Source organism: Microcebus murinus, chromosome 1 (genome assembly GCF_040939455.1).
Source record: "Microcebus murinus isolate Inina chromosome 1, M.murinus_Inina_mat1.0, whole genome shotgun sequence".
Classification (NCBI taxonomy): Eukaryota; Metazoa; Chordata; class Mammalia; order Primates; family Cheirogaleidae; genus Microcebus; species Microcebus murinus.
This window is the reverse complement of record NC_134104.1, coordinates 134,272,708-134,291,455: the sequence shown is the minus strand read 5'-3', so window position 1 is coordinate 134,291,455 and position 18,748 is coordinate 134,272,708. Positions and strand designations below refer to the sequence as shown.

At 39.5% G+C, this 18,748-nt stretch overlaps 1 pseudogene; it reads left to right on the top strand.

Annotated features, from left to right (window-relative positions):
* The first annotated feature begins 1,485 nt into the window (after positions 1 to 1,485).
* On the top strand, positions 1,486 to 2,901 carry LOC105883255 (ras GTPase-activating protein-binding protein 1 pseudogene; annotated as a pseudogene).
* The last annotated feature ends 15,847 nt before the right edge of the window (positions 2,902 to 18,748 follow it).

Below are 18,748 nucleotides of genomic sequence, written 5' to 3'. Positions count from 1 at the left end.
CTGTCCTATAATGTGCCTTGTGTCGTTTCTGTTATGTTTCTTGCGACGCTTGTGGTTACCTTTATCTTGTTGTTTTTATAATATGTTCTCTTAGTCAGCATCCCATTTGTTCACACTGCCCATACTGTACTTCCTCTGCTCATGCCTTACCTTCCTACCTATGCCAACAAGGTCACATAGAAACATCACATATACATAAAACACACAGACATATAGACATGCAGATACACAAATAAAAAGAAGCAGATCTTACAGCTTTCATTAAGATTTTTCATTTGCCAGCTTCCAAATAGTTTTTCTTTCACCCATTCAGACCATTAATCTTCTGATTACTTGTTTCATTGCTCTAAGTAATTGTTAGCTAGGCAATCCTAACTGTGCACCTGTAAAACAATGAGTTTTAGGTGAAACAAGGTAGAAAATTTATATCTCAAAGACAGAGAACTCAGATCTAAACATAATTATTTGCCAAGACAAAGAAGGGCTTAGGTAAATGCCCACTTAAGGAAAGATAGACAGGAAACGTACCTTAAACAAAGGTAAAGTTTGGTATGTAAACTTTTAAGTCAGTGCCTTTCCAAATGTAAAAGTTTCTAGTAGTTTAAGTACAGACAGGAAGATGCCCTTGCAAATGAAGATTTTCTTTATAGATGTAAATTTGTTTTACAAAAATTTTTTAAATAACCAGCTAAATGCCAGAAAGTTGTGCTGTGGAGACCAGTTTGGTTGGATAGGTGGTGATTTAATTCAGTTCTGTAACTGGATCACTGAGGTCAGGGCAATGTCCATTAACAAATACACTCACAACTCTTGGACCTGCATGAGGAAGACAGGGATCCAAAAATGGATCAGTAGTACTTGGCTGAGTTCCTCAGGATCTGAAAGCCACTTGAATTCTCTTTTAGATCACTCTATGTAATAATCAAAACTTTCATACTTTCTCTCGGCAATTTTTCATTCATTGACCACCAAATGAAGGAATTGTTACCAAAGCAAACTGAGATCAGTTTGGCTTCATGAACAGATTTCAATAACTCCTATATTTCTTTTTTAATAATCCTCTCCCTTAACTACCATGTTTCCCTGAAAATAAGACCTACCCATAAAATAAGCCCTAGCAGGGTTTCTAAGCATGTGCGCAAGATAAGCCCTACCCCAAAAATACGACCTAGTGATGGGTGTGGCTACGCAGCGTATCTGTACAACCATGCATTTCGTGGCGTAGCAGTAAAGAAGATGAGCAACCCTTCTCATCTGCCCCATGAGAGCTCTGTTGTGGACATGAGAGATTGGGGCCAATGGTTCTAAAGGAAATAGAGTCACAAGAAATTCAGGATAGAATTCGGGGTTTGGAGAGTTATGATGATGTTCCAGAAGAAGACAACTTAACTATATTTGAATAAATGTAGATTGTTGTACCATACTTAAAAAAAAATAGGTGCAGACGCAGTTGCGTGCGGGATTTCTGCCATCCTCAATGCAGCGGAGCAAAGCTTGTTCCTCTCCCGCTCTGTTGCGCAGGTTGGACATATTTGACTTTCTTTTTCCAGGTTGAATTGACCAAAGCAATGGTGATGGAGAAGCCTAGTCCTCTGCTGATTCAGCGGGAATTTGTGAGACAGTATTATACACTGCTGAACCAGGTCCCAGACATGCTACATAGGAAATCCATAGGAAAATGATGTCACAAAACTTCACCAACTGCCACACCAAGATTTGCCATGTTGATGCTCACGCCACTCTGAATGATGGTGTGGTAGTCCAGGTGATGGGGCTTCTTTCTAATAACAACCAGGCTTTGAGGAGATTCGTGCAGACATTTGTCCTTGCTCCTGAGGGCTCTGTTGCAAATAAGTTCTATGTTCACAATGATATCTTCAGATACCAAGATGAGGTCTTTGGTGGCTTTGTCACTGAGCCTCAGGAAGAATCTGAGGAATAAGTAGAGGAACCTGAAGAAAGAGAGCAGACCCCTGAGGTGGTTCCTGATGATTCTGGAACTTTCTATGATCAGACTGTTGTCAGTAATGACATGGAAGAACATTTAGAGGAGCCTGTTGCTGAACCAGAGCCTATCCTGAACCAGAACCAGAGCAAGAACCTGTATCTGAAATCCAAGAGGAAAAGTCTGAGCCAGTATTAGAAGAAACTCCTCCTGAGGATACTCAGAAGAGTTCTTCTCCAGTACCTGCAGACATAGCTCAAACAGTACAGGAAGACTTGAGGACTTTTTCTTGGGCATCTGTGACCAGTAAGAACCTTCCACCCAGTGGAGCTGTTCCAGTTACTGGGATACCACCTCATGTTGTTAAAGTACCAGATTCACAGCCTCGCCCAGAGTCTAAGCCTGAATCTCAGATTCCACCACGGAGACCTCAGAGGGATCAAAGAGTTCGAGAACAACTAATAAATATTCCCCCCTCCCCACTGCCCCCGAGAGGCCCCAGACCAATTCATGAGGCTGGTGAGCAAGGTGATGTCATACCCCGAAGAATTGTGAGACACCCTGACAGTCACCAACTCTTCATTGGCAACCTACCTCATGAGGTGGACAAATCAGAGCTTAAAGATTTCTTTCAAAGCTATGGGAATGTGGTGGAGCTGCGCATTAACAGCGGTGAGAAGTTACCCAATTTTGGTTTTGTTGTGTTTGATGATTCTGAGCCTGCTCAGAAGGTCCTTAGCAACAGGCCCATCATGTTCAGAAGTGAGGTCCGTCTGAATGTGGAAGAGAAGAAGACTCGAGCTGCCAGGGAAGGGGACCATGGAGATAACTGCCTGCAGGGACCTGGAGGCCTTCGAGGTGGGCTGGGTGGTGGAATGAGAGACCCTCCCGGCGGCGGAGGCATGGTGCAGAAACCAGGATTTGGAGTGGGAAGGGGGATTGCTCCAAGGCAGTGAATTGCTCTTCACTGATCTTCACACAGCAGTTCACACCCTAAATCCTGCAGAATGGTGAATTTCTTCAGCCAGCCTTTGGTATCTTGGAGTATGATCCCAGTCTGTACTTAAGTTTGTACAATTTTACTTTCATTTTGTGTTAATGAGGTGTGCTCCCTCCCCATCTCTTCCCTCTCCTGACCTTTAGTCCTTCACTTCCACTTTTGTGGAATGATATTTTAGGAGTAACAGATTTTTTGTTGTTGTTTTGTTTTTGTTTTGGCTTTTTTTCTTAATTTCAGCATATTATGGGGGTTCAGATTTTAAGGTTTCCATAAATGCCCATTTCCCCCCTCCCCCCACAAGTCTGAGTCTCCAGCATGACCATCCCCCAGATGGTGCACATCTCACTCATTATATATGTATATGCCCACCCCCTCCCACCTGCCCAATACCCTATTACTGTAGTACCTATGTGACCACTTAGGTGCTGTTCAGTTAATACCAATTTGCTGGTGAGTATATGTGGTGCTTGTTTATCCATTCTTGAGAAACTTCACTTAATAGTATGGGTTCCAGCTCTAACCAGGAAAATATAAGATGTGCTATATCACCGTTGTTTCTTAGAGCTGAATAGTACTCCATGGTATACATGTACCACATTGTATTAATTCATTCTTGGATTGATGGGCACTTGGGCTGTTTCCACAGCCTTGCAATTATGAATTGTGCTGCTAAACATTCGAGTGCAGGTGTCTTTTTTGTAGAGTGTCATTGGATCTTTTGGGTAGATGCCCAGCAATGGGATTGCTGGATCAAATGGTAGATTCACTTGTATCACTTTAAGGTATCTCCATATTGCTTTCCACAGAGGTTGAACTAGTTTGCAGTCCCACCAGCAGTGTAGGAGTGTTCCTCTCTCTCCGCATCCACGCCAGCATTTATTGTTTGGAGACTTTTTGATAAAGGCCATTACCTAGGAATATACTTAACCAAGGATGTAAAAGACCTCTACAGGGAGAACTATGAAACACTGAGGAAGGAAATAGCAGAGGATGTAAACAGATGGAAATCCATACCATGCTCGTGGATCAGCAGACTCAACATCATCAAAATGTCTATACTACCCAAACTGATCTACAGATTCAATGCAATACCTATTAAAATCCCATCAGCATTCTTCACAGATATAGAAAAAATAATTTTATGCTTCGTATGGAACCAAAGAAGACCCCGAATATCAAAAGCAATTCTAGGCAACAAAAACAAAATGGGAGGCATTAATATGCCAGATATCAAACTATACTACAAAGCTGTAGTAATTAAATCAATATGGTATTGGCACAAAAATAGGAATATTGACCAGTGGAACAGATGTGAGAATCCTAATGTAAAACCATCCTCATATAGCCATCTAATCTTTGACAAAGCAGACAAAAACATACGCTGGGGAAAAGAATCCCTTTTCAATAAATGGTGCTGGGAAAACTGGATAGCCACCTGTAGAAGGCTAAAACAGGACCCACACCTTTCACCTCTCACAAAAATCAACTCACGCTGGATAACAGACTTAAACCTAAGGTATGAAACTATTAGAATTCTAGAGGAAAAAGTTGGAAGCACTCTCCTAGACATCGGCCTGGGCAAAGAGTTTATGAAGAAGTCCCCAAAGGCAATCACAGCGGCAACAAAAATAAATAAATGGGACATGATCAAACTACAAAGCTTCTGCACAGCCAAAGAAATAGTCATGAAAGTAAACAGACAACCTACAGAATGGGAGAAAATTTTTGCATCCTATGCATCCGATAAGGGACTGATAACTAGAATATACTTAGAACTCACGAAAATCAGCAAGAAAAAATCAAATAACCCTATTAAAAAGTGGGCAAAGGACTTGAACAGGAGTAACAGATTTTTAAAGAAGAAGAAAAGACTGAATTTCCTTGCTTACTTTGCATATACTGACTGGATTTTATTTTTTTTAAACGGCCATTTCCCCAAAGGAATGTCTCGCTCATTACTGACATTTGGTATGTTTCATTCATTGGAATATTTCTTACTTATTTTCTACGTGTTTCAAAAGCCTGTAAGAAATACGGGATTTGATAAACATTTTGAAGGCAGGAAAAGCCCAAATTGTTTCTTCTTTGAGAGTCATGACTACCTTCTGGTGTGGAGAAATTGCCATTGGAAAATTTGACAATTTTAATGCTCTCTGGTATGGTTAAAAACTGAATAAAATGTGTTAATAGAGTTTTTTCTTTTGATATTTGATCACAAAACAATTCTAAAACCTGTTTTTACCATTAAAATTTAAATTGCGAGATAGGTTTTAAATGTCTAGACTGCAACTGATATGCTTTTCTTGAACTGTTAGATTTTTTTGAAGTAGAGTTTTTTCATGTTTAATTTGTATTTGTAAAAAACAAAAAACAAAAAAATCTCCCAAATGCAAATAACAAAAAAAACAGAGCAAAATTGTTGTGCCTTCTATTTATCTTTGATTCCAGTCTTGATAATTGTTTAAAGAAAAATAATAAAAACAATCTAGATTTGTGTCATCAGAAAAAGAATAAATAACACATCCCCTGAAAATAAGCCCTACGGTATCTTCTTGAGGAAAAATAAATATAAGGCCCTGTCTTATTTTGGGGGAAATACGGTAACTCCTTGACCTTTTAAGATTTTTCCCAGAAATAGTGGATTTTCTGCAAGACAAAGGAGCTGAGATTCTACTCCTAGGCTGACTTCCTGACACCAAGATTCACCATCCCCCACAACTGCCCCAATGCATGTAGCCTATTGTCAGTTACACCACATCCTGCCCTCAAAGCACATGTCCCCTCCTTTAAAAGCCCATGATCTCTGTTAGTTGGAGAGATGAATTTGAGGCAGCACCTCCCACTCCCTCAGCAAGGTATCTGTCTCACATTCCTTGGCAATCTCATTGTCTCAATAATTGGATCTTTGTCAATGAGCAACTAGACCTAGACAAAAAAAACCCTTGCAGTTTTGACAACACACTCAGTGCAACAAAGCCAGACAGTGAAGCCAAGAGTTGCAGCCAGAGAAAAAGGCATTTTAATTGCATGGCACCATTTAAGAAGAATGGGCAGCTAATGGTTAAGACCCGAACTCCCTCGATGGATTACAAGCCATGGTTTTTAAACACAGGAATATATTTCTGGCAGGCAAAATTGCAAATCAATCCATGGAGGTTGTGTATTGACCACGACCCAAAATGCAGGATATCCTGAAGTTGGGGTTGGCATAGGTGGATTAAGAGATTCTTGGATTATAGGAAAAGAATGTTAAGATGGGATGTCACAGGACCCTCCAGGGGAAATTTGGAAAAAATAATGGCAGTCACAATTCAGTTCCTTAGTTACCCCTTGTCTGCATTTTCCATCCAGTGGGGATTTCTGAAACACAACTAAACATATGTTAAGATGTTATCTTGTTACTGGCTGTGTCCCAAATCCCTTGTTTTTTGTCTACCCACCATGAAGAATGTTAGTGGGCAACAAGACAAAAAACAAAAAAAGGCCAACAAAGTAGAAGTAGAAAAGAAATTTTATTACAAGCAAGTAGGAAGTGGAAGCACACTCCATAGGGTGGGCGTGGGCCTTCATCCTCTGGGACTCCGGGCTCGTGAGCTCTTTGTCCCTGAGCTTTTATCATTTTCACCTGGCGAGGAAAGGCCATGTTATTTCTGTTGTCCAGTGGAGTGTCTGCCCGTGCCCTAGCTTCCTTCATGTGCACTTGGCACACTGGTCTCCACTCAGCATGTTACAGCAAGTGTCACAGCGGGTGGTCACGAGGACAAAAAAAAAACGAACAGCACACAGAGAGTCAGAGAATCAAAGTTTATTTTGGCAGCGGGCTCAGAGGGGCCTCGCCACCAAATTCTGAGCACCATCTACCCAATTTTTCCCACTTTTATTAAGTTGGGGTGGTCCAAGAGGTGGGCTACCAGGTGTAGGTTAGTTTATGTTTCGTGCAATAGGTTAATATTATGTTCATGTGCCAGTTGATAGATTTAGTGTTATGCTGATGCCAGGCAATAGACTAGTTGATGGGCCAGGAAACAGGTTAGTACTATGGTGATGTGGGTGAGAAGTGGGGGTCTCCAGTGCCTGATGCACCAAGTAATAGATGGGGGGTTTCCTCATCAGGTGTGCTCAAAAGTCCCGTGAAAAGTTCCATTGTCTTCCTTGTGTACTCGGTTCACTTGCCTCCCTTCCTGCTTGTGTCTAACTAACCTGCCTCCTCTAACAGTCTTTCAGTTCCACAGGGAACCAAAACAGCTCGTGACTCTGGCTCGCTTGGAGGACCATTGCTCTCATCAGGTTGCCCACTCACTTTTCGAGGCTAGGCAGGTGCCCAGATCTTCCCCTGAAGGGACTCGAGACAACCAGTTTAAATAAACCAGAAACTCGACACACACACACAAAAAGGGGAAAGGATCAATAATAATTGAGTACCCCGAAAAGTCAACAGTCACACACATATAAATTCAAAATAAATAATTCAAACTAATTCTCATAATTTTTTTCCTCCTGAGTGAAAGAATTTACATTTCCAAAACTGTTTCCCTGACCAGGAACTGAACTCAGGCCATAGTGTTAAAAGTAGGGAATCCTAGCCCCTAGACTACTAGCTGGCATGCCTCTCTTGCAAATCCTGCAGAATCCAAAACAGGCAGCTTCAGCATACAAAGGACTTTAACTTTGTTTTAAATCTGATTTATGCCCTTTTAAAAATTGTGCCAAGGGAATTTTTAAGGCTATATTTCTTTTGTATCTTTTCATATTTACCAATAAGATAGCTATTTAAGCTCTCAAAAAAGGTTTTCTTTTAAATATAGCCAATTTATTTATTCCATAAGCAACTCAAGCCAACAAGTCTTTTTCATGGAAAGTCCCAGAGGTAGCTTTCCAGGTTTAGAATACCATGCACATAGTGGTGTTTTTTAAATGGGCATAAAAGATGCAGCCCTCCATGATCCCCCCAAAATTCACTCCCAGAAATAGGCTAAGATAGCAAAAGACTCTTGTTGCCACAGATGGTTAAGGGGGGGGGGTGTTTGTGCATGTAGTGTCTATCCTACAAATTTGTAGGTGGCCGCCAGTCACAGATCTGTTTATCCATGACACCCACTGGATAGGCTCTCTTGGAATTGGACTTTCCCAGGACTAACCAGGCAACAAAAGTGGAGACAGCAAAAGCCCTATGGATAAGACATCTTATTAAGAGAAACTACCCTGCGAGCATGGCACATGCTATTTGGTCACAAGTCAAAGTCTCAAGGACATAAAACAAGGTGAGAGGGACTCTTTATGACAACACAGAAAGAGACAAAGGGGGAAAAAACACTATTTCTAGGAGGAAAAGTATCAGACATACGAACATGCATACCAAGAAATACACCAGATTTGCTACACCTAAGACTAATATGAATGCTTTTCTCCCGTTAATCTTAATTTGGAAAAGGAAAGACACAACAATGATTTTTATTAATCGCTTGACTGGATTCCACAGACCTGGGGAATCTGACTAGTAAGAAAGTCTCAGCCATCTGCCAGCTTGTCAGGTCCTGTTCAGGGCTTCCAGCGGAGCAGTGTAGTTTCAGTTATCCTGCCCACTACGCCAAAACTGTAGGGGCCAACAGAAAACTTCCCCTTCACCCTCTGAAGTTTTACTGAAAATCAACCAACAAAAGGCAGAATAATAGGAGAAAAGCCATACAGAATTCATTAATATGCACATATGTGCACGGGAGTCATAAAATATGAAAACTCAAAGAAAGGGCCAGATGGTTGATGCTTTTATACCATCTTGAGCTTACAGAAAGAATGGGGACATCGAGCATGGCAAGATAGGTTAGGGCGGGAGACAAGAGGAAAGGCATGGCTAGCAAAAGTGGTCTTGTTATATAGATAAAAACTCACAGGTAGCAGCTCTCAGAAAGAATAGATGATGGCCTGTGGTTGAGTTGGGATCTCTTTCCCAGATCCCGATAAGGGGGAGAGCCTCAGAGAAAGCCTAGCTGTTTATTTCACTAATGTAGATTTTTCTCTAGAAATGCAAATCTCCTTCACAAAGGGCAGCTTTTCAGAGCTATCACTATCTTCAGGCCCTCTGAATGGCCATCTTGAAATATGTCAAAGTAGTGAGTTTTGCAGTGAAATAGTTTTGGTTTCCTTTACTGGTAAAAGAAAAAATGTATTATTTGCAATATTCAAAAGAAATGAAACAAAACAGACTATGTTATGTTTAATAAAAATGTATATTTTTAAATATCCTACAGAGATAGTATAGATTGAGTTAGGTTTAAACAAGCCCGGACCCTCTCTTCCTGCTTTCTCTTCTTCCCAAATATTTCTCCCACCGGGAGCCAAAATGGTCAACATACACCACTATTGAGTCATTTCCTAGGGTGTGACTTATCAAGAGTCTTTCATTATTAAAAAACATATACTTCCTGAGCCAAATTCAGCTCAGTCCTTGATTAGTTGCAGTCATTTAGAGTAAGAAAGTGATCAGAAATAACATACAGGGGAGGGGACTGTGTCTCAGGCTATTTTAAGAAGGCATGTGGGAAACAAAAGGCAAAGCTAAAGGGTCATAAAAACCAAGCACTGCCTATTAGATGTGTAACTGTGTGCAGAAGATGGATATAATAATCAAACTCAAAAAATTATTTATGTGCTTTTAAAAATCAAAGAAGCATCTACTTCATCCCATCCTATTAAGGAATAGAAAGCAAACCATTGACTTCCTGAGATGAGCTGCTTCCTCTATTAGCCACAAGGTGGGGCCCTATTTCGATCTTCATTCTCTGATGCTGCACTCAGAGCTGAAACAGTCAGCAGCTTGCATTAGAAATCCCATTTATAAACTATTCCCCTCCAGTCAGGTCAATTTTAACTAGTACTGGCTGCCAATGAGCCACTCTGCCGAGGTATAGACTCCCATCCACTGAGAACCCTTCTTTACCAATGCTGCATTTATACAGGCAAAGTCAATGCTAAGTTTCAGTATCAAGAGCCATCATTGCCTGTTACGGACTGAATGTTGTGTCCCTAACCCCCAACGTGATAGTATTAGGAGGTGGAGTCTTTCGGACGAAATTAGGTTTAGATGAGGTCATAACCCCCAGGGTGGAATCAGTGTCCTTATAAGAAGAGAAGTTCCTATATCTACCATGGGGGATTACAGCTACAGGAGGTCAGAACAGGATACAGGTGGCTGTCTGCGAGCCAGGAAGAGGGCTCTCATCAAGAACTGAAACTGAGCCGGGTGCGGTGGCTCACGCCTGTAATCCTAGCACTCTGGGAGGCCGAGGCGGGTGGATTGCTCGAGGTCAGTAGTTCGAAACCAGCATGAGCAAGAGCAAGATCCCGTCTCTACTATAAATAGAAAGAAATTAATTGGCCAACTAATATATATATATATATATGTATATATATATATATATATATATATATATATATATATATATATATATATATATATAATTAGCCGGGCATGGTGGCGCATGCCTGTAGTCCCAGCTACTTGGGAGGCCGAGGCGGGAGGATCGCTTGAGTCCAGGAGTTTGAGGTTGCTGTGAGCTAGGCTGACGCCACAGCACTCACTCTAGCCTAAGCAACAAAGTGAGACTCTGTCTCAAAAAAAAAAAAGAACTGACACTGGCAGCACCTTCATCTTGGACTTCCCATTCTCCAGAACTATGAGATGTGTGTGTGTACATATCTATCTATATATTTATATGTATACATATATATATGTTGTTTAAGCCACCCAGTCTATGGTATTTTGTCATAGCAGCCTGAGCTAAGACAGAAATTGGTACCAAGAAGTGAGGTGCTGCTATAATAAATATCTAAAAATTGGGGGGGCAGCTTTGGAACTGAATAATGGGTAGAGGCTTCAAGAATTTTGAGATGCATGCTAGAAAAAGCCAAGATTGCTGTTCAGGTACTATTAAAGGTGATGCTGGTAGGGCTCAGAAAGAAAAGAGAAGAACTAGAGAGAAAACCTCCATCTTCTCAAAAGATAAATAATCATGAAGAGAATGTTAGTATAAATATGGTAAAGGCCATTCTGATAAGGTCTCAGATGGAAATGAGAAACCTGTTATTAGACAATGGAGAAAAGGCAATCCTTGCTAGAAAGTGGCAAAGAACTACGCTGAATTGTGCTTATGTTCTAGTGTTTTATGGAAGGTAGAACTTACGAGCTATGAAACTGGATATTTAGCTGAGATTTCTAAGCAAAGTGTTGGAGGACTGGTTTGGTTCCTTCTGACTAATTATACTATAATGGAAGAAGAGAGAAATGACTTCAAGACAGAATTATTAAGCAAAAGGCAACCAGAACTTAAAGATTTGGAAAATTCCGAGCCTCTCCATTCTGGAAAAAATAAGAGAGCATGTTCAGAAGAGAACACCAAGGGTGTGGTTGATCATTTGATAAGGAGGTTAGTGTGGTTGTGAACCACAGGCCTAATTAGACATCTTAACTGAAGCCAGAAATAGAGATGGGATTATATCAGCAGAAACACTGCCAGCTGGGACTAGAGGAAGCATTAAAAATGGAGCAGAATGAAGGAAGGCTATGAACATGTGCTATTCCTTAAGAAAAGGAAAGAATTCTTTCACCATCATGTGAGGATACAGCAAGAAGGCTGGCGTCTGCAAGCCAAGAAGAGGGTCCTCACCAAGAACCAGGACTGCTGGCACCTTGATCTTGAACTTCTCAGGCTCCAGAACTGTGAAAAATAAATGTCTGTTGTTTAAGCTACACAGTCTATAGTATCTTGTTATAGCAGCCATAGCTTTGGCCCTTTTCTTTCCTTGAGGTGAGCTTTCTGCTATCATTATGCCTCTCTCTCTTTCTTCTTTCCCTTTATATTTCTTGGAGCTTGTCATTTCATATTTGTGTCATGACAAGTAAAGTGAAATACCATGCTATAGCAGATATGGAGACATGCCACCTAGATCACACTTCAAGAAAGGACTTGCTACCCAGCAGTAGGGAGTACAATCACCAAGCAGCCTCCAGCTGTCAGCTTCTTCATAGTCTTGGCTGCAGAGCAGCCTGAAGCAGGTGATTGAGCAGAGTGGCGGTGGGGGCTTAGTGAGGCAAGTGGGGAAGTAGGGGTATGGAGACCCAGTCATTTGAACCCAATGTAAGACCACTCTAGCAGGCAACGCTTGCTCTGGAGCTACCTACAGAGGTTTTGTTGGACCTACATTACATGTCAACTTCTTCTTCCAATTGATGCCGCTCCCAACCCTTTTCCTTTCATAAGTACTGATCCCTAATAAATATTTTGCACCCCAACCTACACCCTCATGCATAGTTCTGGAGAATACAACCTATAATCATGCAAAAATAACTTGCTCCAGAACATCTGATGAAGACTGGCCATTAAATAATTTAGAATGCTGAGTTTTGCTTTTGTACAACTTCAGATTTTTTTCACTGAATCACAATTTATTCATGTATCCAATAAATATTTGAGTGTCTCCTATGACCTAGGGATTGTGCTTGGTGGAGGATTCATAAAAAACATCTGGAATGCAGACACATTCCTGGAGGTGAAACAGCCAGCTTGCAACCGTGAAAACAAAAGCAACATTCTAAGGGATGGCAGAACAGAAGGCCAGAATGAGCTTTCATAAAGCAACAATTACTGCCCTGGATTGCCTATCTCTGGCTTTCTTATTGTATGAGAAAAATGGCCTCTCTTTGGGTTTTCTGTTACCTGCAATGGATAAACCCTAACTGATATAATCCCTCCACTTGGTACTTACCACATCTATTGCAAACACCATGCCTCATCAATTGCTTGCTAATGTATTAATTGAATGAATGAATAGATGAATTATGGTGCTCACTATTATTTTATCCCATATTCCCTGATCAAATCCACAAAGTCAGCCAATGATAAAGTCCCGCCCGAGAATAGTGGTCTCTGGTTGCCCACCCATTGGTTCAATTCTTCTCACCCTATACTTTTTCATTTCAAAAGCATGTTCATGTTATTCCTTTTATGACCTTAGCACATGAAAATGAACAACAAGAAAAAGATTTCTCCAATAAGATTATTTTTGACATTTTTTTACTTCTATATTTCATATTCAAATTAGAGGAAAATTTGACACTTGAGATACGGGGCTGTATAGACATATAGCATATTATTTAAATGCTTCAGTTTCAGAGGAGCTGAGAGATAAATGGCATGTCTATAATTATCCCTCCACCATCAATAAGCTTCAAATTACAACCTGCTCTCAAAGGTAGAGAAAAGTTTAAAGTGTTTTTTTATGAAATTTCAGAAGTTTGCATATTTGTTAATTTGCCATGTCATGGACTCCTAGACACAGAAGGTGTCTTTAGATTCTATCTACTTAGAGGGTAGTTTTCAGCCAGTCTGTTTGACTGAGATATAAAATCACAAAGATGAGTCCAACCACCAAGCAAATCCAGGCTCTTTGAAGCTCAGAAAAGCTTTTCACCAAAACTAAAACCACTGATGGTGTGACATTTCATTCAGTGTATCTCTCTATCAATTTCCTTCTTCCTAACTATGTTTCCTATTAATTTTTTGATTTACATTTATATATAAAACAAACATTCATTTAATACCAATTATGTGCAAGCACAGTGCCAGGTACTAGAAAGAAATAAGGCATAATCCTGGACCTCAAAAAAAAAAACAAAACAAAGAGAATTCCCAGACAAACAGAAACAGTAGACACATAAAAAGCACTTTAATAAAATATAATGAGTCAAAAAGAAGTAACCATGGCTGCTTGGGAATACAGAAGATCCAACCTAGCATGGAGGAAGAGTTTAAGAAATATCTCACAGAGAAGGCAGCCTTTGAATTACCTTAATAAACAGAAGTTACCTCTACCCACTGTAAATATTATTCAAATCCAACTGCTTCTCAGCATATCCGCTACTACTAGCCTGGTCCATCATCCATCTACCTGGATCATTGCAATAGCCTCCTAACAGGTATAGCTTCTGCGAACACTTGCCCCTACAGCAGCCACAGTGAGCTTCTTAAAAGGTGATCAGATGATGTCAGTCCTCTAATGGCTTTCCCACATTCTTAAAATAAAAGTGTTCACCATGTTCACACAACCCTACATAATATGGTATCTGGCTACCTATTGGATCTCATTTCCTATTATTTTCCCCTGGCCGACTGCTCTCCATCTATACTGTCCCCCCTCAACATCCCTCAAACACACCAAGCAATCTGCCTCGAGCCCTTTGCACTGTGCTGTTCTCTCTGCCTAAAACATTCTAATGGCCTACTCACATCATCTGCATCTTTGCCCAAATGTTGGCCTCCCCAGAACCCCTCAAGGCACAAAGTGGGAACCAACGCTGGACAGGAGGCCATTCCATGGCAGGATGCACTCACACATACACCCACACTCACTCACACTGTGATCATGGAGACGTGCCAATGAACCTAATGTGTACATCTTTGGGACGTGGGAGGAAGCCGGAGTACCCGGAGAAAATCCATGCAGACTTGGGAGAATGTGGAAACTCCACACAGACAGTGGCCCTGGCCAGAAATAGGATTGTTTTTCTCATCGATGATATAACAAAACCACTTTAAACTAAACAACATTGTTCCAGGACCTGCTGTACTCTGCAGCCTGCCACCAGGCTTGCCATGGCCTCTTTCTTACCTCGTATGGGTTCCCTCATTTATTTTACCTGTCTGGGCCCTGCAGGCATGTAAGGTTTGATTCCTGACCTTAAACTTGATTGGTTACTTATCCCAGAGATAAGGGAGATCGTCAAAGAAGCAATGGCCATGAAGAACTGCCAACTATTAAAACGACACAAGTCATTGTGGACATGTAGAACAAGACCTCAGAAATCATCCAGCTTTCTTCATTATTATAGATGGGGGAACAGAGGCCCAGGTGTGTCAAACTTTGAGCAGATCAAAGATTAGATCTCCTAATGCCCAAGAAAGTACAACTATATCTCCCATTGCGCAGCTACCAAAACATGTATTTGCAAGTTAGCAAACATTGCCATATAACCCTAGGCAGTGTTGTGGCCACTCATGGCTCCCATCTCCAATGTTTTGAAAAGATATTTTTAAAGCCTACATTTTAAGAAAAGGCAGCATCTTAACCATTTAAATGTAGCTGGAAAAAAATCTCTACAATAAAATTCTCATGAGGCCAGGACAAGATTTGGGAAACTGAAGTTGGCCTAGATCAGGGGGTCAGCAAATTCTTTTGGTAAGGGGCCAGATAGTAAATATTTCAAGCTCTGTGGGCCACACAGCCTCATAGCAACTACTCAGCTCTGCTGCTGTAGCAACTCTGCTATTGTAGCAGCCATAGACAATATGTAAGTGAATGGGCATTACTGTGTTCCAATAAAATTTTATGTGCACTGAAAGTTGAATTTCATATAATTTTCATTCCTGAAACAATATTCTTTGGTATTTTGTTTTCCTTTGGGCCACTTACAATCCGAAAAGCATTCCTACTTCACAAGTCATACAAACACAGCCAGTGGGCAGGATTTGGCCCATGGACCATAGTTTGCCAATCTCTGGCCCAGATCATGAGGGTGGATGAGAGAAGCAGGCAAACCTGCTTGTCCTGGGATCCCAGGGTTCTGTTCAGTCTGAATACAGAGCTCCTCTCCCAACCAGAACTGCCTGACTTTTTAATGGTAGTGTTTGAATTGTCTTACAGTTTATCAAGTTTATACCATCGACTCAACTTGTCAACTGATCTTCGCAATGATCCTGTGAGGTACACAGGGCTGGGGTACATGTTGCATTTCAAATGTGTTTATTTGTACAGATTATAATGACAATAACAGAAGAAAAATTCACCCAAAATATCACTACCTTAAGAAGTAATATTTGACATTTTTCTTTATATTCCTCAATACCTTTTTCATGTGTATGCAAAATTCCAAAGAATTGGCACCATAATGTGAATATAATTGCATATTTCAGTTTATCACATAATGGACCCACACATTATACTATATTACTAAACAGGCCTCATGGTGACTATTTAAAATGCTGTGTAATATATCAATATTTACTTAATCTTTTCTCATTTGTTGGTAATTTAAGAAGTTTTCAATTATTTACCATGATAAGTAATGCTGCAATGAATGCCTTTGTTCACTTTACTTCTATAGGAATATTTCCTTATGATATTCCCAGAAGTGAGATTAGCAGATAAAAGGACAGTAACACTCTTTAATTATTAACATTCTTTGGAAATTTCTTTCAAAAAAGTTATATCTAAGCCACCAGTAATGAGCTAGATAAGAAGAATAAGTTCTAGTATTCTATTAATATAGCACTGTAGGGTGACTATAGTCAACAATAATTTATTATATTTTTTCAAATAGCTAGAAGAGAAGATTTTGAATGTCCCCACACAAGCAAATGATAAATGCTTGAGGTGATGAACATGCTAATTACTTTGGTTTGACCACTGTACATTGTATGTATTGAAACTCATTATGTACCTTATAAATACGTGTAATTATTATGCATTAAATAAATAAATAAATACGAATTGAAAAAAAAAGAATGCATGCTATCACTGGAGAAAATTTAGAATATGCAAAAAAATATAAAGGGAAAAATAAAATATTTTATTTCAAAAAATAGCCACCAGTAATGTATGGATATTCCAGAGCAGAGCTTTCATTAGCAGAGGGTTTAAAGAGTAGGCCCAGCTCTGGCATTGACTCCTGTGTCACTTTGGAAAAGTCACTTTTACTGTAAGTTTCAACTTTCTCATCTGTCAAGTAAGGAAAATAATATATACTTTATGGTAAGTATTAAAAGAGATGATCTATGTGAAGGTGACTCTTAATAAGCAACTTCCAAATATTAATGAAGATGATATGATAATGATGACGACATGCCTAAGTTTATTCATGAAGAAACAAGGTTCAGATTCTTTAAGTGTCTTGCCTAATGTCACACAATGGGTTGAATAGCATTTCTGACTCTAATTCATGCCTTTTGCTGTTTATCTTTGATGACACCCAAGGATCTCCTGGGACTTTCATTATATAAATCGTTCTGACTTCTGCTTATTCTTAGGGACATTTATCTGCAGACTGACTTCTAAGTCATAGATAATAACCAATCTATTCCTTCTGTGTCTGAGGATCCCACTGGCCCAGCTCTAACCTGCTATACAGAGATAAAACCATTTCCTTTTTATTTTTTAAATTAATCAAGTAACAGATGAGCATTACATGACATAATATTCATGCCTTCAAGCTCTCACATTAGCCTAGTCACCAGGCTTGCCACAACAACCATTTTCCTTCTAGCAGTGTTTGTATTGCTATTTAAAGTAGATGTCAACAAGTTTTAACTCTTAAGTTCATTTATATTCATAATCTTTTGTCCACACTCTGATATTTCAAGGTTAATGAAATCAGTACTTCTGAAAATGAGAACCGATACCAAGAAGAATTCATACATGAAAAAAATATATTACTTCCTCCTCTTTGTTTCTTCCTATACAAAAATAATATTTCTAAGAAAGGTCAAAATTATAGTTGGTAACAATTAACATGAGACCTTGAGAATTTTAATTTTAGAAACCTATAATATTTGTCTAAATTCTGTAATCTTATTCCAAATGAAATGCAAAGATAGAGTCTACAAACTTATTTGGTAGCTTTTGTCAGTGCTTAATCACTCCTCCTAAGGTGGCTTTTTATATGTCTACTCACTAAGGCAGTTGTGTTTCTAGGTGTTTGTTGCACTTGGTAGCAGTTTTGATTTAAACTATTTGAAGAAAATCTGGTTCTAGGAATTAATGACATTTCGTATTATAGATTGGTGGTTTTGTGAGCCTAGAGGAGGTGTCAGCAAACTTTTTTCTTTAATAGCCATAGAGTAAAGACTTTAGGCTTTGCAGGCAAAAGGTCTCTGTTATAATTACTGGACTCTGCTATTACAGTAAAAAACAGCTATAGACAAAGTGTAAATAAATAGGCATGGTTGTGTTCCAATAAAACTTCACTTACAAAAGCAGATATTAGGCCTACAGGACATAGTTTGCCTGGTCCTTTGGTCTGGAAGCTGGTAAAACTTATCCTAGATGTCAGAGACACTAGCCATATCTTGATACTTTGTAGCACTTGATAATAATTTAATGGCACATACAATTATAGGTTTGGGTGTGTTTGGGCACTTTGTAAAATCAATACATGGTAGACGCTTCTTGTCACTGGGTGAAATTTATGATTCTAGACCTTGATAGCACTTATGTTTTTATGCTTCCTTGTGGCCTTGAGTGCTGGTAGCATTTACAGTTCTAGGAGATGGTGATTTATAGCATTAAGTCATTTGCCAATCCTAAAATCATAGCCCTGGGCCCATAGCAAACACTCAGAGAATGTTTGTTGAGTGAATAAATGATCCCTGCTTGGTTCTCCAGGAGGTGCTAAAAATTACACCTCTAATATTTACTAATTTCTACACTCCACATTTTGTATTCAATAACCTACAACTTAATTTGGCCAGCAAGTGGTTTGGGTTTTCATTAATTCATACTTTTAGTCACTGTGCCAGCAAATATTAATTAAGAGTCTATTTATATATATAAAGTATAGAACTACTTCTAACTAATCATGTCAAATATCATGTCTAAGTGTCTGTGTTCACCAGCTTTATAAATATCTCTTATTGAAGCTTGGTGGGTGTCCCAAAAGTACTACATAGAAATTTCTTCATTCCCAAAGGAATGGGGATGTTATTATACAGAAATCCTACTGTTTCATCTTAAATAAATAAACATAGGATTGTATC